The sequence below is a fragment of the Amphiura filiformis genome, chromosome 1, assembly GCF_039555335.1.
Source record: "Amphiura filiformis chromosome 1, Afil_fr2py, whole genome shotgun sequence".
Taxonomy (NCBI): domain Eukaryota; kingdom Metazoa; phylum Echinodermata; class Ophiuroidea; order Amphilepidida; family Amphiuridae; genus Amphiura; species Amphiura filiformis.
This window is the reverse complement of record NC_092628.1, coordinates 1,557,576-1,571,128: the sequence shown is the minus strand read 5'-3', so window position 1 is coordinate 1,571,128 and position 13,553 is coordinate 1,557,576.

Sequence of the window (13,553 nt, the reverse complement as noted above, 5' to 3'; positions counted from 1 at the left end):
TTTATAGAGCCAATCTCACACGCATTAATTCTTTATGGAAACCGCGCGTATGAATGAAGTCAATTTTTACACCTCAATGTTGCTTTATTGTAATGATATTATAATATTACAAAAAGGATTATATTAATTATTTATTGTTAAACATTCATTATCCTTGACTCTCTTTAGTAGAGTCGTACGATCACGGCGTTTGGAAATGGCTAGCTCTCTAATAATAGGTTAATAAACACGTATCAGTTGTTGGGAGTGAAATTGTACAAAATAATGCAAGCGTATCTGAGATAATAGAGAGATTGCGGAGAGGCGTTCAATGCAAACGCCATACGGGTTACGGATTTCTGCATTTTGCGGTAGAACGTCATAGTCCCGTTCACATCCAAACTAGCCTCCTACACATCCAGTTTGTGTCGGTCATAACGCTCGTCGTTCCTAGTATGTTCGTGATAGCCGCATAGAGTCTGAACCAAGACTACGTGTAAACGCAATTGCAATCATGATGGCGCCATGCTGAGACAAATAATCTAAAGGTAATAGGAAGCACCCATCGAACCAGAGAAGATAATCTTCTTTCAACGAACTACTTTCCTCGGTATTGATATGCAAATACGACTGGCTGTATCTATAATGCTCTAAGCATTCAGTCCAGATTAGCGATATTTGAGTTTTTGGAAAATCAGTATATCGGGCTATTGGAAAATCAGTATAGGCATATGTTCACACGTGTATGCTATTTGTCTAAATAATCTAAACAGAGTTTGGTGTTGGATGCCTTGGAAGTCTTGGTGTATATTATTCGAATAACAAGAAACAAACTCCATTATCATATAAATAATACCCTGTGTACTCTCTAAAGCAAAATGAAAATAGATAATCAGTCCCAGAACAACGCCAAATATGGATTAAAAGACCTTTGACCTTGGATGTACAACAGCATGTTATGATCTAATGGGAAAATGTGCACATCAACAAACACCATTTCTATCAAAAAGACAACAGCCGATATAATTTGAAACCACATAAATTACTAGAGTTGGTTCTTCTCTTGGATTTGGACCAAGCTTTAGAATATCGAATGTTGCGTTTTGAAATAAAACAAACCAGAAATTTATCACCCATTGTAAACGATATGGCACATGTACCGAATACATGTACATACATTGGCTGACCTTGTGGATTTCCTGGCCCAGCCATGCTAACCACATAAGGAGATTATACGATTAACCTAGTGCAGCTATTGTCATAGCAGGGTATTATTATGTAATACTCCTGATCCATATTTGGCGCTCTCTTGGACTGATAATCTAATATACCTAGTTACTACCCAGCAAACACAAATATATTACAGAAAGCGTTAAATGTCGGGTTAAAGGTTATGTGAGGGTCAAGGGCATTAACAGTTTTAATAACATTCAAAAAACCCTTTGTTCTAAACTTGCTGATAAACGTTCTAACACAATAGACACTTAAAAATGTTTGCCAAATTATATTTTACTATAGCATTTCGAATTTGTCTTGAAATGTTGTTATATTATTTTTTCAGTATAACACGATTTTTCATGATTTTTATATAAACCTACATCGATATGTTATCAAAACGTTTTAACTAAAACTAAAAACACATGCATTATCATGTTTTAAAAACATTTTGGAGTTTGCTGAATAGTATCCATAAGCAAAACACTTTGACAGCTGTTTAATGCACAACGAAAAAGCAAGGCGAAAAATAGCGTTGCACGAACTTCTGTTCCCCGTCCCAAACAGACAATTATACCGTAACACGACACAATCTTGCCTAAAACGCCTCTTCGCAAGCTGATTTTTGGACGGCATTTCCACACACAAATGAATAGGCAATCTACCCGTTCGAATTCGCGTCGAAAAAAAATCGAAATTTGTTCACTTCTTCAAATTTTAACCCCCAAAATGGATTTTATTACATGTCGGACTCTACTTGTTCTATTAGGATACTTTGATTCGTTTCATAACATGATAAACATAACATTTTTCTGCATTTTATAATGCGTTTTTTTGTCATTTTGGAACGTCATTTTTTGCTACCAACCGCAACGTAATCGCAATACGGTAATTCCACGATTGACCAATTCACAATAGATTTCACCCTCTAGAGGGCATAATAACCGATTTTCGACTAATGTAGCTTGCCGTTCGTGTTCCCGTGTCACGTTTCACGTAAATTTCGCAATCTCTCTAGCGATGCTTCTCATGCACGCGCTCCGAATGGGGAGAGCGTTAGACTCATCAGTACAAGTACATTGTTTTGTACAATTTCTCGAGTAACGAGTAATAAGCATTTACTAACCTATTTCATACACGAGTAAAAAACACAGTTACGTGATTTTTGCTGTTTTTATAACAAAATTATCACTACAATGTTAGAATATAGAACATGGCTTTTATGTCTAATTTGGAGGCAAGAAATAATTTCTTGTTTGTTTGTCTTGGAACTACAATTCTAGAGTAAATTATCTGTTTCGTCTGAGTAGGCAACCTGTGGTTGATTATCCTAGACGTTCAATCTGCTTGTTTGACTGTTCAACCAGCTTGGCGCACAGTGTCATCGCCCCGATATCTTCATGGCAGAAATCGCCATGGTAGATTGAATCCACCGCCACACATGGCCATTATACATATCGACCTGTTAAATATAATAGGCCGAAGGACATCTGACTAAGGCTACTGACAATAGCCTCGATTAGCTCGGTGACTCACCTCGCTGTGTGTCAGTCAAGCATGGTATGCCATAGGTCATATTCTTTAGACAACCTTCACGATTGGCCTATACACTGCGCTATATAATTCGGCACATATAAATCAGAATTATTGCGGAATTATTGTCAGTTTTTGACTCAAGACGCAAGCTACTGTCTCAAAGCGCAAGATAACGACTATCATATCTGTTCAAAATATATATTCATGTGCAAGGAACCACATCTGGTTTCTTTGTATGAAATCATTTACGGGAGATATTCATCATTTTCTAACCCGGTATCCGAAGATTTTCGTCTGATATCTAAATCGTGCATAGCAATTCACGTGTATCGATCCCGTGTATTCATTTTAGTGTCTCTGCTGCACCAAATAATTATTAGCCAGACGATGTCGGTGTGTGGCGTTCGTTTAGCTTTGTCTTTTTCTGCGAGTTTCCCATTGGGAAGGATCAGAACAAACAAACAAACAAACAAACAAACAAATATAAATGCATTAACCCGCCCGAAAAATGAATCAATCCTACGCGACACGAACGTTTGCGAAATCACCGCGAATAGTACACGGAGTGCCATTATACACAGTCAATGCACGCCACGTACACTTTTCAAACCGCTTTTTTGATTGGCTGGTTTGATATAAGAGTTGAACGCCCTAGATACAAAATCTACCATTGTGCACAGCACGTGCGAATATTAATATTGCACCATGGTAGATTTTGTATTCAGTTGAATTTACATATTATTATACAGTTAAAGAAAATGTACACAGCATACTGAAAATAAATATGTTTTATCTACAAAATATTTAAAAGAATCATTGGAATTAATTGATCCAATGGCAAAAGGTATGAATATCTCGATCAAATTTGAATTCTTTTTTCAACAGGCCATCGGAGATAACAAGCAGTGGAGATGCCATAGCTAGAGTTGCAACAGGTGATTAATAAGGTTTTATCATGTTTATGACATCCCAGCAAACACAAAACGTTATATTTTGGATTTTTGGTTTTGGTAAAAATATTTTAATAACATTAAATGTCGGGTTATATAAAGGTCAAGAAAATGTAAAACGTTTTGTATGAAAACACAATACAAATATATTTTTTAAATGTTTTCAAAATGTTATAAAATATTATTGCAAACATTTTTTGTCAAATATTTTGTCAACACTTAAATAACACTATGTTAGATTATTTGCAATAAGTTATCAAATAACGTTTTTGAATTTTATGAAAACGTTTTATACCCTTTATATAACCCGACATTTAAACGTTTTCTGGCAAACTTTTCTAACCTTTTGCGAATGATGTCGACAATTTTTTGTGTTTGATGGGATTTTAGACTTGTCAGAATAAAAAATAATGTAAAAATTGTATCACTATGTGTAATTATATCCATTTTACAATCATTATGTAGACACATTTTGTAGATTATTTTACTTAGTCTATATACTTTGTACAATCGTTGCTTGGCAGTTAAGGGTCTGTGCAATAATTATGAGCCCTGGGGAGGGTAATATTGGGGCAGGGGGCAAAGATTTTTGGCAAGCCGAGAGGAGGGGCAAGCAATTTTGGCAGGTCGAGAGGGGGGGGCAAGTAGTTTTAGGCACATATTAACGGGCACTTTTAAATAACACGCTCTAAAAATGCTTAGGAAAACACTCCAGAAACGTTAAAATATGCCAAATTTCTTGCACGCTACGCTCGCATCATAATATCTAGACCATTTAAAGTTTGCAAATCGGGAACCAAAAAATTAGGCATGTGCAAGGGGGGGAGAGACTTTTGGCAGGCTGAGAAGCGGAGCAATTTTTTCGTGTCGAGAGGGGGGGGTGGCAAGCGATTTTTGGCGAGCAATTTGAAAATTATTGCACAGACCCTAAGTAATATAAATGTTTTTTTTTTAATTTTAGATTCTTTACAAACCATGTCAACGTGTGCATCGCATCTGCTGCCTCAATGCGACATTAAAAATCAACCCGAACAAAATCCGAATATCGTGGGCGGCTTCTATCACATGGATAATTGGATTTCGTTACATTGCGACACCCATATCGAGGCAAACACTACCTTTCTTTCAAACTGTTTACGTGATAAAACACTGTACTTTTTAGGCGATTCAACTCTTCGCCAATGGTTCGTTTATTTGATTGAAAAGCTTAATGGGGAACATAAAATTGATTTAAAATTAATCGGAAATGCCAGTTTCAAAATGGGAATGGATTATTGGAAAAGCAGAACACTAAATATATCGCTATATTACCACCATCACGGTCTCCCAAACACTATAGATATAGCATCTACCTCTGATATTCACTACGTAGCTAACATGATCGATGCGTTACCTTCTGATGGACAAAATACGATCTTCTTTATCTGCGTGGCATCGCATTTTACAATCACCACTTCCGAGTTTTTTCACGATCGGATCAAAACGGTCAAACAAGCTATATTAAAGTTACATGAACGAAGTCCAGATAGTCCTGTCCTGGTGAAATCGGTAAATACGAGAGCACCGGGTGATATTCTCAGACCTAACTGGTTTCATGACCAATTAAATAAAGTTTTGTCGAGCGAGTTTGTAGGTTTACCTAATGTGCTGTTAGTAGATGTTTGGAATATGACAGTTGGACATCATACAGGTTGGGCTACTCATCCAGCAAATATTGTGATCAAAAATGAAGTTAAACTTATAATATCATATTTATGTAAGCCTTAAAGACCCATTCAGTGATCCCAGCCCAAGTGTAAAAAACTTAAAATTGTTTAATTGCTTATAAGCCATTCAAATGGTCATTTGGTGTTTTTGAAATGACAAATTTTGCAACAAACAAAGAAAACAGCAGTACTGACGAAGTAGAAGCCACATTCAAATACATGTAGCTAATTTAGATACTGTCAGTATCTAAACCGGGAGGGGGGCACTTCAATATGAAATGGATATAGGATTATAGGTGTAGGGCTGGCACTTTCGCACTAAGGGCATTCGGTGAGAGCAAAATGTAAAATATATGAGGTCATTGGGTGAGAGCATGATTTTTGGCCTTCGGTGAGAGCAAAATATGAAAAATATGGGGTCATTGGGTGAGAACATGACCTTTTTTAAATGGAATCTTTGGGTGAGAGCTGAAAAAGCGCCACAAAAACCTCGAAAAACATATTATATAGACATTTTTGAAATAATAGTTTTTTTAAAATATTATAATCACGCGTTTTAATCACCGTACACAAATGTCTTAGTCGTCTCGTAGACAATATATTAATCATGGACTAATTAAAAATATTAACAGGTTATAAAAAAAAAACCGATATTCCCTTTTCTCCTTATCCCATAGATGCCGTTGCTTGGTCGTTATTTTCCGTAAGAACAATTTCAATAGCCAAGTTATCTTTCCTGACTACGGAGCCTCGCGTAAAACAAATATTATTCGACTGCGTAATTTCTAATGATGTAATTGGGCTATCAGATGAGTCAAGTCATATTCTTTCTTAATAAATTAGTCTTTAAAATCGGGTTATTGGGTATACGGTGTTCAGAATAATAATGATTCCTGCCCTGGTTATAAATGTAAATAATTCTTTTTCTTACGGTAAATAGAGTGCATTTCAGTACGAAGCGGACACAGCAGAATCAATCCAGACTCTGCCATTTTTAAATATCTAGTTTCAAATTAAATCAAGTTTATTTCTTAATGCTTTGTTATTATGTTACTCTGCGAGTATGAATTATAAATAAAATAAACCACAACTTAAGGGATCTAAAATGAGCGTTTATTGCGTTTCGACAGTATTTTTTGTGGGACATGAGAGCACCTCAGACTTATCGAATTGCATTCTGAATACGAAGCATGTCTTTCTGATATCAAATAATTTTCATTTTTTTTAAATCACAATATAATACAAATTTTATGACAATTTGATATTTTTCAAAGTTTTGATATATAACAGTCCTCGAAGTAAATTATATAAATCTAATGACATATTCTTAAAGCGTATGTAGCAGGAGGAAAAGCCGACGGTCAATTGAAAATTTTGACCTTTCATATTGAAGATATGGATTTTTTCCCAAAAGACCTAATTTTTTTGGTGTTTTGGGAAAAAAAATCCATATCTTCAATACGAAAGGTCACAATTTTCAATTGATCGTCGGCTTTTCATCCCACCTACATACACTTTAAGTATAAATCATCAGATTTATAAAGTTTACTTCAAATACTGTTAAATATCAAAAATATCAATTTTAATGATTTGCCATAAAATGTGTATTAAATTGCGAATTTCAAAAATCAAAATTATTTGATATCAGAATGACATTCTTCGTATTCAGAATGCAATTTGATATGTCTGATGTGCTCTAATGTCCCACAATAAATACTGTCCAAACGTTCATACCCCAGCCCTTAATGGCCTAATATTCAATAGATAGTGAGCTTCCGTTGGTACTGTGTCATAATATCCAACATGTTTTCGCAATAACAAGAAACGATGACACGTTTTCACGACAACATGATGACCCAATATTCAAAATCTTTCACTTTCCTATACATTTGACACATGATATCAGAACAATAAAAAATAATTACAATTTCACTAATGAGTTTTTAAAAAAGACAACATCTATATCTGTGTAATCTATCAAAAGTTATATGGCATAGTTCTGCCTACTCTTAAGTGTTTCTGAAATTCTGATTGAATATGAGCTACAAAATCAATTGAAATCTTGCTTGTTATTAAACAATAGACAGGCTATTTCTCCAGGCATAGCTGCTTGAGTTTGTAGTGTGCACCTACTATGATTAAGCATCCGTTCAGATGCAATTTTGATAACCATGATAACACGCTCATGTGTCTAATGACAGTGATACATTATACAGTACACTATGCTATTATATTGTGTAATCAGTTCGTGACTGCAGGTTTGTTTTCACGCTAAATTAAGCTTTGGAAATATTCATGATGCATTATTAGCTTCGCATCATTTACCTGCATAATCAGAAATCATTTTTTCAACTTACTATAGCCTTACATATTGGAAATTGGAATTGAAAGAAACCCGGACTTAATTCAGAAGTCGGGTAACTTCTAACATTTTAAATAATAGACATCTATGACGGTGTAGCTTGAAAAAAAAGGGGGGGGGGGAATCCCATTCAGCCTGATGCGATGATGAACAAATTAAGCCGAATTTATACTTCCAAGTGAATATAATTATGCACCAGACTTGAACAACAACACACCAGTAGTTATCATATTATAGACCTCTGTGTAAACTTGCACTATGTGTGTGCATTTGCGTGAGGCATTTTGATGTCCATCATGCATACATGTACACCAACTTCAAAATAAACTCCTCAAAAAAGTTTGGAAACTTTCTAAAACGGCTATATATCAGAAATATTTGAAATCTATTTACATATTATATCATATCAATAAAAACGTTGTTCTTTCCTGTCAAAAATGACACCAAATTTGTGACCATAACATATTCAATGGTTGAGTAACTGTCTTTGACAGACAAGGAGGTCTCAAACAAAATGTGCCAAATCTGCCATTGTCTGCGCCATTGCATCAGTAAACATGAGTAAGGAATATAAAAATATCACACTGTTTCATTAAAAACGGTTTGGAAGTGCTGCAAACCTGATGTACAGGTCTTCTGCAGTCGATGTATTTCTTGGGCCGCCACTTCTGGGTCTGTCTTTGACATCTCCAGTCTGAAGAAACCTGGCTTTTAGCTTGGAGATCATACTGCTGGAAACTCCAAAAGTTGCCGCAACTCGATTCTGAGGTATGCCAGCCTGAAGCTGACCAATAACTCGAGCCTTATAAAGAAGTGACAAGCAAGTAAAAAGAGGTTTACTTGCGTTGATCCATTTGAATCCACCTGTATAACTGTTAATCCCATCCTAGAATTTTTCAGTCAAAATGGCATACTGCAAACAACTTTCCATTCATTCTTTTATTCATGCATTAACCCACTCATTCATTCCATTAAAAGCAATGAGATGAGCGCAGGCATTGGCTAATTTGGCATATTTACTTTGAGACCTCTCTGTCTTTCAAAGAAAGTTACTCAGCCGTGGAATAAGTTATTGTCACAAATGAGATGTCATTGTTGAAAGGAAAGAACAATGTTTTCACTGATATGAAACAATATGGAGATTGATTTCAAAAATATCTGATATACAGCCGTTTTTGACAAAATCTTAACTTTTTTGAGGAGATTACATAATCCTGATTTGTATTAATTTGTGTACAATTAATAGATTTTACACATTCGATCTTTTCAGTATCTATGAACTAGTTATGGTCCCTACATTGCATTTGATCCCGGCATTGGATACCATAAACTAACAGTCTTCGTACGATATCGTGACAATTTCTTGAAAGCTTTACTTGTGAAGACAGTGAATCTGTATAATTGAGTTCAACTCTAGGGCGTTCATCAGACTTTATAAAACATAATTTTAATTCTCAAACATCGACCATAACATAGTGTAGGTCATGCAGTTATACCGCCATCAATGCCGATGTCAACTACAAAAGAGGACACATGTTGGCGCTCTAACAGTTATTATATCACTCATACATAAATTCTAGACAGTTCATTGGTTGATTACCATTTGCCATTTTTACTATCACCCTCTCCGTGTGATAGTCTTTACCATCATGTGCTCTGGCGTAGTGCGCCTGCGCCAAGCCGTGCGCTGACTCTTGGACTCGCCGATTTAGTTATGGGGTGGTCCCCAAAATGTGAAATATATCACGGCAAAACATGGTGTTATGTTGATGAAAAATGTATTTCCTACCTTAAATAGTATTTTAGTAATAGAATTTAAGCATGAGTGATATAAAACAAATATTAACTGTCTTAAATTCGTGTAATGGTCGAAATATAATCACTCGGTGAAAGATGTATTGTTCCATTCCACTCGCCGTTCCGGCTCGTGGAATGGAACAATCCATCTTTCGCCTCGTGATTATATTTCGACCATCACACTCATAGACAGTTAATATTTGTATACCATTCAATGGATGGAGATGTTGGACTGCAGAAGAATGTACGGTACATTACCTCGTTTCCGAACATTTGTGACGTGTCATGTCAAAAGGAGACACTTTTGGGCAGGATCGTAAATAGAGAAATAGCCAAAAATCTGCCGGTGGGTGTTTTTTTCACAATTTGTGTTTGTTGCAAATTTGTGATGTTATTAATGTTAAAAATATTGTCTGATAGTTTCAGACCGGAATATAACTGGCATCTTGTATTTTTGGAGACATTTTTCAAGTTATTTCCTACTCTCAACATTGTCAATAATATCTTTAAAGGCCGATATCTCAATTTCCAATTTTATAATTAACTCAATATCTTCGCTTAGGAATGTCCGATTTCATTGGGAAAAACGGCGTTGTGGAGCAAAATATCTCATTATTTAAGATATGTAAAAACCTGCCCAAAAGTGTCTCCTTTTGACATGACACGTCACATTTACACAATTATGTCTGTCCAATTGTCTCTTTTAAAGCTTTTTAAGACGTGTCGGAGCTTGTCGGAGTGGTCATGTTCGTTCAATAACTCCAAAAACAAGAAATTTCTTTGTTTAGATTAACCCTAGAACTACGAGGGGGGTTGTGCACACCTAAGATCTTATCCGTCATAAACAAAACGCACGCGTTTACGCCCAAACGATCTTAGCTAATCTTAGATACATCCTTTGCGCTAATTTTGGTGATAACATTTTTGGGGGTAGGTGAGGCCCCAATGATTTTTATTTCGCTTTTGTGAAATAATTTCAAGAGCTACATGTATAGACTTTTTATTTGTTAGTTAGGTGAAATAGTCATTTCCTTTTATATGTAGCAGAAAATTCGATCGCATTTTTGAAGCAAATTTTTACCGAAAATCAATGTTCAACACAATGAGAAATCAACACAATAAGAAAGGACGACCCAGATTAATGTTCAAAGTAGTGAATTTATTATACAAATATTGTTTACATCGATTATTTTATTAATTTTAGCAACTACCTTACAGTAGAAAACAGAAATTAAGTAATTCTTATAACCATGTCGCCACCCTGCTGCGATAATTTTGACAACACAGTACAAACTTTGGTTCAAACATGGATCAGTTACATTAATTAATTAATTTATTTGTTTATTTATTTATTTTTGGCAGTACAAAGTTGATATACACTACAAATTATATATGTATTTACAAATAATTATTATAATAATAATATAATTATTATTATATATGCTTTATACATATTTCGTGCCAAATAGAAATAAATATTGTTGAAGGTTTTCTAAACATAATAAACTTTTTTGATTTTCTTATATTTTCCTTCTTTGTTTTTAGTTACCAATAAGTAAATGAGTGCGACTACCTTCACCATTTTTATAGTCAGCTCTATGATAACGCTGATACCATATAACAGTTTATTGTAAGTCTTATAATTATCAAATTCTATCACGTCAATTCTATATGGGCAAATAAATATCAAATCTATATAACATTATCTACAATAAAATATCATGCTTATCTAACTAAAAAAATATAATATATACTGGTGCATATTTTGATAAACTTTTGAGAATTATAATGTTATTTACAATAAAGCATTCTTGTATGTTTCTATATTTTGGCCTGCCGTTTTCTCAGGTTTTTATAATTCTGTACATTTTCAGTATATTAATACAAAAATATTACAACAATGTCATAATAATTATAATAACTATCTCTCTTGCTAAAAAACTAATTATGATAAACACTGTAAACACAATCTGGCTATTGACATTGTTCTTAGTTCGTTTTTAAAACATGTATTTGAAGAGCTGAATTGCAAAACTGCTTACATCCATTTTTGACTTTTTGAGAAAAACACGTTTTTTTAACTGTGTAATAAATTCATTTTGGTTTTGAACAAAGTCTTGATGGAAAGAAACTAAAAGAATAAGTTTGGTACAAATATTTAGCCTTCGTATTTATTTTATTATTACTTTTATATCATGCCTTTTATGGATGTAAACAGTTTTGCAATTTAACTCACATACCCTATTTCTAAAAAAAACATCTTTAAATTCATAGTTGAGCCCATCTGTTAGCATGGTATTATGCAACTAAAGGAGTGTTTCGTGATCCTAGCATCGTCTTTTTATGACATTTTTCATTACATATCCACGAAAGAAAGCATATTCCCAAAATTTCAGTTGATTCCGATTTTGCGTTTGCGAGTTATGCATGATTATGTGTATTACACTGCTCCATAGACAATACGTTGTAATTTCGTTCTGGTGCACCAGAACGAAATTCAAATTTCATGATATCTTTGCTAAACGAATTAATCTGCAAGAAATATTTTGTACATAAACATTATGTAGCCAGAGTATTCCAGTGATATAAAAATCTCAACTTTTTTTTGAGAAAAGTGGAGGGATGAGGCTGTGGATCACGAAATGCCCTTTTAACTAATGCTTTCAAAATCAAAAAGAAAAATTTAAATATCTCATTTACTTCTTTAATTATGATTTTTTAATTAAATTCGTCAAAATACCATTTTCGGCCATTTTTGGGGTTTGAAAGTTACAAACAATATTATTGAATGCTACCGTAAAATATCAAAAAAGTAAAACAACATTATTTTTCGGAGATTCTATAGCCGTTATAAATCCGAATTTCCGGAAATCCCCGAAGATTTCCTAAAGGGAAAATTTCTTTAAAAATATTAAAAGTATAGAAGTTGAAAATGAATATAATAAAATATTGAATGCACTTAGTCATTGATACGTAAACAATATTATAACAATCCTCAAGAAAGTACTTCCAACAAGAAGCATATGACTAAGTGCTTTGGTAAAAAACAATTTGTTCGAGTCCAAAATTCAGACCGGAGAAGAATTAAGGTATACAAGTTATATTCACCCCTGTATATCCTCAAAAAAGACAAATAAACTCCTCAAAAAACTTTCCAAAACGGTTATATATCAGAAATATTTAAAATTTATTTCCATATTGTTTCATATCAATACAAACATTTTTCTTCCTTGTCAAAGATGACACCAAATTTGTGACCATAACCTATTCCACGGTTGGGTAACTGTCTTTGACATATCCGGACCGACAGCAATGAGATGAGCGCAGAAAATGGTCAGCTTGGCTCATTTTCTTTCAGACCTTTCTCCTGGACCTTTCTTTCTTTCAAAGAAAGTTACTCAGCCGTGGGACGAGTTATCGTCACAAATGAGGTATCATTATTGACAGGAAGGAACAATGTTTTCACTGATATGAAACAGTATGGAGATAAGATTTCAAAAATATCTGATATACAAAAGTTGCATTTTAATGTTTTAAATCACGGCGATAGTTTGCTTGTTCGAGAACGCTTTGTGAACAAATCAATTGGGCATTCAATGGAACAAATTGCAACTTTTGAATTTGAATCTTAGATTTTGGATCAACTTGTCTACAATTCTTGACCAATTTCAATAATAAGGCCTTAACTCCGAGCTAAAAGATGCATCTATTGGCTGCTGGTTCTCATTGTTACACGTTTGTTTTTGTTGAGGATAAACAGGGGTAAAAATAACTGGTACCTTTTGCGGTCGGTATACGTAACATTCTTATCTAATTTACACTAAGTTTATATAGGCATTTACTTAATACTTAACTATACTTTGTGTAACATCATAAGTGCTAGAAAAATACGAACTTGTAATATGTGAATATTTGTTTATAAGAAACAATAATTAAATAACGTTAAATCAGATGAGTTGGCATACTACTAATAATCTCTAGCAATTCATAAACGAAAAGATCATACAT